This window comes from Artemia sp. Qi Xiang Cuo, chromosome 16 (genome assembly GCF_049724085.1).
Source record: "Artemia sp. Qi Xiang Cuo chromosome 16, ASM4972408v1, whole genome shotgun sequence".
Lineage (NCBI taxonomy): Eukaryota > Metazoa > Arthropoda > Branchiopoda > Anostraca > Artemiidae > Artemia > Artemia sp. Qi Xiang Cuo.
This window is the reverse complement of record NC_142809.1, coordinates 9115555-9123910: the sequence shown is the minus strand read 5'-3', so window position 1 is coordinate 9123910 and position 8356 is coordinate 9115555. Positions and strand designations below refer to the sequence as shown.

Here is an 8356-nt window from a genome sequence, read left to right as displayed (position 1 = left end):
TAATGTAGAAATAAGTGGGAGGAGCTTTTTGTTCGTACCGAAAATGAAGACCAGAAATGATCTGCGATAAACTTACTGGATAATTCTATAAACTGTGCTTCCAATAGTCTAATCTTGATTCACAGATTTATCTTTTTATTCTTACAAAAAATTTTCAACTGTGAAAAAACACCCTGAGCCTTAGATATTCTACTTTTAATATCTTCCCAGCTCCCACTGTCTTTACTATTAATATTACCAAGATACGTGAAGCTGTCCCCTTGATGGATCTTTTCGTTACCTAACGTCCCTGTTTCAGATTCATTTAGTCCTAGCCTTAGTGAATTAGCTTTCGTAACATTAATTTTAAAACCTATTCTAGAACCCTGAACTCCCGAAATCTATAACAATTCAATTATTTTCCTCTCAATTTCATCTAGGATGCTTAAATCATCAGCATACATATATGTCAGGAAATTTTCCTTCCCATTTGACTTCTTGTTCTCCAATTGCCTTTCCTGTGCTCCTTAAGACAAAGTCTATCTTCTATCATTGGATATAGTGTCCCTTGTCAAGTCTTATGTGGAGCTTGTTTTGTAACCATAGACTCCTTCGATAAGTTTAGGCTTTTCAGCCTATAGCGTGTTGTACTTTACTTCTATTATTTCTTCCTTTTAATACAATATAATTATCTTTCTATCCTGCATTTAAATGAAGGTGACTTCTTGTCCCGTTTGTAGGAGCAAATATTACATAAGGAAATAGAAATAGAAAAACTGTAAATAATTGAGGAAGCCAAATATGCAAAAATCGCCAGGGCTGAAGAAACCGATTCCGAAGTTGAGTAGGTTGTATTTGTTGAAGTCGGATGATTTAGTATCTATTTTGGCTTTATGCCAAAATATCAATAGAATATGATGATAGGTACATGGTCAACCCTTGATCTACCATCAAGATAGGTAGATTTGGAAGATCCCCTGCACAGATTTGCCTAAGGATCCACTCAATCGTGAAAATTACTCTGAATCACATACCCTAAAGGGGTGAATATTTCAGAAATGAATTCAAAATCTAATTCTTATGAAATGAGAGTGTTATTGACAATAAAATTTTCCATGAAAATTAAACGAATTTTAGTAACGAGACAAATGTAGCTGATTAGAATAGAAGACGAAAAGAGTTTGGTTTCTAAGACATAAAGGTATTTAGAGCCTTCCCCCTCCCCTTAAAAAAGAGCCTGGTATGGGACTAGTGCCTTCTGTCATGTTTCAAGTAATTTTAAGTTTGGTTCAGTTTCTTATTTCGTTAATATTTGCTTTTTATCAAGTTCTTTGTTGTTATTGTATTACAGAGACAAGAGTTAAATCTGTATTAACATTATTTCTTCTTAAAAAATTTGAAAGGTAATATGACCTCAAATTACTTTTTAATCCTAAAAAGGGCAGTATGACTTCCAATTTCTAATCAAATAAGCCCATCTGAAGTGTATGCCACCGCCCATTCCATAAAAACCTTATATACTTCCAGGACATAATTTATAGCACTTGCGACAGGGCTCTGGTGGTTTTGGGAAACCTGAAAGTTTTCACAGTGTTATATGTTCTTCAGACTGTTTTGAACAAAATGGCTATCTCACAATTCTAATCATTTGTTTTTGGGGAAAAGAGGGTATCGGGGGGGGGGGCTACTTGCCCTTCATCACTTCTGACTCTTAAAATAAAAATAAAAATTTTAGTTCCCAACAAAACTAACCTCCTCTAAAATTAATACGACCTTTCCTTCCATAGAAAGCTTATAAACCGGGCTTTTAGAAAATCCATGTAGGTTTGTTTCAACCTCGGAAGCCTCGTTGTATTATCCTTGGACTATTTTGAAATGAATGGCTGTTTCAAAACTTCTATTGAATGTATTTAGGGAAAAGAGGACGTGGGGGAGCTAGTTGCCCTCCAATGAATTTCAACCCTCAAAAAGGGCACTGGAAACTTATGATTTCCTATCGAATGAGCCTCTTCCAAAATTTATACAACAATTCATTCCATAAAAACCTCATATGTTAATAGTCGATAACAATTATAGCGTATAGCCTTTATCCTGAGAGCTATGGAGGAGTTCTTAGCCTCCAACTACGCTGCAAAAAATGGCTATCTCAAAATTTTGATTCGATGTATTTAAGGAAATTATCAGTATTGGTTGGAGGGCTGGTTGCCCTCCAATCACTTTTGAATATTAAAAAGGGTACTAGAATCAAATGAGCTTCTTTCGAATTTTCTACAACAACTTCCATACAAAATTCGTTAGAAGAAAAAAAATGTATTGTGCCAACATCGTTCTTTACTTAGGTAGTGTTATTACGTTGCCTATGACTAGGACTAATTAGCTACTACCCTGCCTTTGGTCTATGAAGCTAGCAAGCATATTTTTTGTCTAGATATAAAGGACTACCTACCAAGGGCGACAAAAGATAACTTTACTCAGAACCCCCTGTTCTCATGAAACTTCTCATTTCTGTTCTCATGAAACTTCTTGACAATAAATTGCTCGTTCACTTCACTGGGATAGATGAGAAAAAAATTTCAAAATTTCAAGGAAAAATAATAGAAATATCAGGGACAGGGGTTTCGATTCGAATAAAGTTAACTAAGGTCCTGTCTGAGTAATCGGTAGAGGGCTTCAGCTCAAAGATAATGATATAGCTCAGATATGAATTACTTAAATTATAGAAGTCATCGTAAACCGTAAATTTCACGCAAAAATTTACTAAAATCGTTAAAGATAGGACCATTTAAAGCAAAAGGGCAATCTCCTGGCACTTTGCCCATACCCAAATTTAGAAAAACCTTTTTTTCTATCTGAATTTAATTGATTTAACAAAACTATCTCTAAATGATTAATATATAGAAACTAAAGCCCGTAGTTGAATTCTGATTGTATATCCAGATGCAAAGTATAAAAGACAGTGGAATCAGTGTCGTTACTAGCCAAAATGTTTGGGGGGTGGCGGGGTGGGGGTGGTTGAGCATGATATTTACCAACTGGCAGGTAATTTTTACCGACTTTTTTTGTTAATAATTAGCATGATGTCCGTTTCGAATACAATGCGTAAAATCAATGCACGAGTCGGTAAAACCGCTGCATTTACCAACCGAGATTTATATTTCGGTACATATCATTTCACTATTTTAATGTTTTTTATTTAACCAAACGGAAAGTTGTGACGCCATCTATAAAATCACGACAGGAGTCGGTAAAACTGCTGCGTTTACCGACCAAGTTTATTTTCGTAAATGACATGCCAGTATTTTCGAGGTCTTTATTGAAATTATTTGAAAAAAACTACGTTTTCTAAAGAGTTAAAGAGGCTGAGTCAAAAGTTCGAACCTTAGAACGTACAGGGATTAGGAGGTACAGTTGGGGGCTTGCCGCCCCCCCAAACCCCCCGCCTTCGCAGCCATTAAATAAAAAAAAATTTTAAACTGAAAGTAAGGTGCGACATTAAAACTTAAAACGAACAGAAATTATTCCGTATATGAAAGGGGCTGTGCCCTCCTAAACGCCTCGCTCTTTACGCTAAATTTTTTATTGTTTCAAAAAAAAGAGTTGTAAGAAAGTCAAACTTTAGCGTAAAGAGCGAGGCGTTGAGGAGGGTACAGCCCCTTTCATATACGGAATAATTTCTGTTCGTTTTAAGTTTTAATGTCACTCCTTACTTTCAGTTTAAAATTTTTTTTTATTTAAAGGCTGCGAAAGCGGGGGGTTTGGGGGGGCGGCAAGCCCCCAACTGTGTCTCCAAATCCCTGTACGTTCTAAGGTTCGAACTTTTGACTCAGCCTCTTTAACTCTTTATAAGCTGTAGCTTTTTTCAAAAAATTACTGCACTTTTTTTTAATTTTTTTTACTTATTTTTGAGCGACTCACTATTAGCTGATCCTGCCAGGATTTAAAGTTGGGGGGCGGCCGCCCCCCAAACCCCCTGCTCTTTAAGATTAAGGAGGCACACTTTTGCCTTTTTAAAGAGATCTTCTGGAGACGCCTGTTGAGCCGAAGGATTGATTAGATTGGATTTAAAAAAGAAACTGAGTTTCTTTTTGAAACTTTAAATTCAATATGTACAAAAATTTCCCTGACGGGGAATCGAACCCGGGTCTTCTACCTGACAGTCAGGAGTAGTGACCAATGTACCAAAGAAACGTTACATTACTTTTATTCTGTGCGATGAATTTTTGACGCAAGCAAATACCCACAAAACTTGATATTTGTTTTTTTTTTGTTTTTTTAACAGGGAAGGAGTGATCGGATTGAGCTGAAATTTTGAGGATAAGCTCCCGGGCCCTATAAAAGCTCAACCTCTAAATTTCAGCCCAATCGGACAACGTTAAGGGGGGCTGTGGTCGGAGGGTTGAAACTTCCGGCCCACTTTTACCCATGAAGATAAAGTCGGAGGGGGTGAAATTTTGCACGTTTCTTAGTTGGAGCTTGGGCTACAAAATGCGATCACCGCTGTCTCTCTGCGACCGCTAGGACCGGAAATCGCTTAACATTGTGGTGGGTCGCCTCTTTATAGAGGCACAAGTGTGCCTCCTTGATGAACAAAGAATTTTAACGGCGTTAAAATTTACCGAATATTACACCACGATTTTACCGATTTTTTTTATTACCGACTAACAAAAAACATTGGGGGGGGGGGCGTCCATACCCCCTGCCCCCATACGTGACGGCCCTTAGTGGAATAATTGAAAGTCTTTCTTTAGCTATCTCTAAAATTTATCCTGTGCCATGTTATCTTTGATTCAATTCTTGCTCATTTAATTCATATTTAGTTCATTAATTTTTTTCTATAGGTTTGAGTTTATGTCTTATTATTTACTTTTGGCCAATAAAGGGACTGAACTCTCATTTTATCCAGAATTGATTTCAAAACAGAATTTTTGATGGCTATACAGTATAGTGAAATTGGATAAGATAGCAATTCTTCAGCTAAAGAGAATAGACAATGTGTTTTTCTCTAAATTATTTCACGGATAAGTCATTTAAAGGTCTGAAGACCACATAACTATTGCCATATAATTGTGTCCTTGGCACTAAGACGTCTACTTAATTTTCAGTGAAACGATAATTCCCTGTTTTACTAAATATAATTAGTAAGTGTCCGTAATTCTCTTCCAACCACTAATCTCAAACCAATCCCCTTTTACAAAGGTTGTTTGAAACACCTCGGAAAGGGATAACTACTTAATCGTCAGTTATTTCCTAATTTTCACAAAAAGGCAAGCAGTGATTTCATTATAAATGAAATCTCTTGGCTCTTTACAGATACATACCAAAAAACATCATATATGTGTACCATATGACGGCTGCGTACCTACTTTGATTTGGCGTTGGGGGATCATCAGATCATATTAGGAAGTTCCTAAGTTGATACCTAGACAATCACTAGTAGACTGTTGTTTTCAAAGAGTGTGGTATATCTGCAAAACATGCAAAACTGCCAATTTCATTTTAAAATTTCCTTCCGTATCATATCCAACTGATATCTTAGTTGTGAAACATTTGCATAAAACATTTTGATTTGAAAGCAGGCGCAATTTTTTAATCTATTCATTTTTCAATTCGTCAACGGACGAGTTTCAATCATTAAATAATGGCCGTTAATTTTGTGCAATCATAATTAAATCGAGTTTCCTTGGTTCCTTCCCTTACTTTGTGCTTGCGCGATTATCATGAGTAACTTTCAGGGTAAAGACAATAGTTTGGATGTGTCTCTCGAACAGTTTGAAGACAATTAAGAACCAGCTCCTAAATTTCAGAGATCTCTTACCTCAAGACAGATAATAAGCGGCAAAGACATTTTCACCAAACCACGTAAAAACAATAAGGTGAGCTTGAATCTATCCTTTGCCTGTTTTTCATAAGCGAACAAATTCAAGTTTCCTGCCCGCGTATACAATTTTCGTCAATTAAAATAACCTCATTTCGTAAAATTACTAATCTATTTAAAATCACCTGTGACTCATTCTTATTATTTTCCTCTTTTTTATTTCCAAGATACAAGGCATTTTGCATAGGAAAATTCGCTTCAATACATTCATTTAAAAACTTCAACCAATTCTTGCTCCCTTATTGCTAGTCAAATCACAAATTCTTCATGACAACTAGTCACCTGTAAGAGTTCGCTAAATATTAGATTCCTGCTAAAATGTTACAGATTCTTGCCACTAGATTAAGTAATCTTTATGCTTTATATTTTCTGGCAAAAATTCAGAATCGGTAACCCGGAAATAAATCCGCAAAGTAACGACCCCTAACAGAAAGACATGAAAACACTGCCTCAATAAAATGTACGTCATTCCTTTTAAAACCTGTTTATTTCTGAATCCATCTATTATCAAAGTTGAGTTGTATGCTTACTGCACGTGGACAACGATAGCCCCTTAAAGAGTATAAACGAGTACTACTCGAAGTTTTGGAAATGAACTATTCTATCTCTAATCGAGATATGTATTCTACAGAAGCAGTTTTCTTTATTTTTATTTATTTTTCTTATTTATTATTTTTCCTTTATTTTTCTTTATTTATTTTTCTCAAATCGAAATATGTATTCTACAGAAACAATTTTCAAGTGATTGTAGTTTAAATTTAGTTGTCCGAAGAAACTAATATAAACTAAAAAAGAAAGAAAAGTGTAAGAGTGGGGGTTAAATCTAACCCATTCAGCAGTGAATTTGGTTTCGTTTTCCTTGAACTTGGTATAATACTCAAAAAGGAAAAGAACATAATCTTGTTTTAAAAGTAAAATTGTACAGAAACAATGAACAATCATGTCAAGCTAAGAGTGAAGTCATGCATATTTAAGGGTCAGATCGACTAGAACAATGAAATGAACAATTATACAGCCGGATTAGTGTACCAAGTACATTATATATTTTAAACTTTCAAACTAAAAAGGTAATATGAGTCTTTTCTGGGGTTTGTAGTTAATTGTAGCCCTGCTCGATTGATTGGTAATGTCTGTGAAACTGATTGATATCTTTGTAAGGATTTACTTAGCCTTTAGTAAATTTTGCAAATATAGTTTTTCATTAAATCACTCTCAAACAGTTTGGGGTAAATGAAGCAAGGAGCGAATCAGACCAGTTGTAACTGAAAAGGTAAAAGGAGAAATCGATAATAAATTTGTTTTGTATGTTTATTCCAAATATGTAATTTTCAATAACATTAAAGCTACCCATCAAAAGCTGCGAGCCCCCCCAAAAAATGTCTCTGATCGTGAAACATACCGGAAAACACATCCAAAAAGGCAAATGCTCTAATTGAAAACCTAACCATTAAATTCAGCATCTCGGAGAATCCTACTGTAGGGGTTTCAAGCTACTATCTAAATTAATGTAGAATTTTGTATTATTCTAAATACAAGCCCCCAGCAGAAGACTCACTTGCAATTGGGCAAATTTTATAACTGAAAACTAAACAATTTGGCAAATTTTATAACTGAAAGACCTTTGCTTTGTGGCTATGGGGGGTTCATGTTAAATATGCAAAGGCATAGTTATTGAATCTTTCAACTATGACGAATAAAATGGCTATCTTAAAATTTTGGTCGGATAATTTTGGAATAAAACTAGGAGGAGCCTAGTTGCCCTCCAATATTTTTGGTCATTTAGAAAGGGAACTGGAACTTTTAATTTCCGTGCGAATGAGCCCTCTCACCATGTTTTCGGACTATTGGGATCGATACGATCACCTTTGGGACAAACAAAACAAAAAGATAGCACCCTCTCCCTAATGTACAAATATATAGCCAGAATTTGCTTCTAAAGTAACGAAGAAACTAACAGAGAAAATGGTTTGTTCTCTAGTTTTACATAGCGTAAACTTGAGTGAATGGTGTATAATAGACAAGTACCAGAATTTTTCATGGAGAGAGGTGTATTTTCTGGTATTATTTTAAAATGATCAGAGATAAAATTTAAAGAAACAAGTTTTTTCAACTGAAAGTAGGGAGCAACATCAAAACATAAACCAAACAAATATTATTATGTCTATGAAAGGAGTTGCCCCCTCCAAAAACATTGCTCTTTACGCTAGAGTCTTGACTCTTTGTCCATATTCTTTAAGAACAATTCCTGAAACAAAATGTCCGTTTAAATAGAATAATAAGCTGTGTCTTAAAATCCTATAAGAAAACTTTAGTATAAAGACTGAGGTCTTGAAGATAGGGCAGCTCCTTTCATATACATAATAATTTCTGTTCGTTTTATGAGTAGAAATAAATTCAAATAAATTCCCAGTTGTAGAACACATAGGGGTTGTCCGTTGTCAGGCTTACTATTTTTAATTTTTGCTCATTTTGAGTTTGACTAGGTTATCTATTGTAATTTCT

At 35.1% G+C, this 8356-nt stretch overlaps 1 protein-coding gene across 2 annotated transcripts in view; it reads left to right on the top strand.

Annotated features, from left to right (window-relative positions):
* The first annotated feature begins 5726 nt into the window (after positions 1-5726).
* LOC148942542 (uncharacterized) overlaps positions 5727-8356 on the top strand; it is a 46313-nt gene continuing 43683 nt past the window's right edge. Inside the window, exon 1 of one of the 2 annotated variants that reach the window (XR_016143057.1) lies at positions 5727-5852. The gene's annotated coding sequence lies outside the window, so the exon portion shown is untranslated. Of the gene's footprint in view, positions 5853-6624; positions 6922-8356 lie in introns of those variants that run through there. The other variant, XR_016143056.1, reaches the window with a different exon arrangement.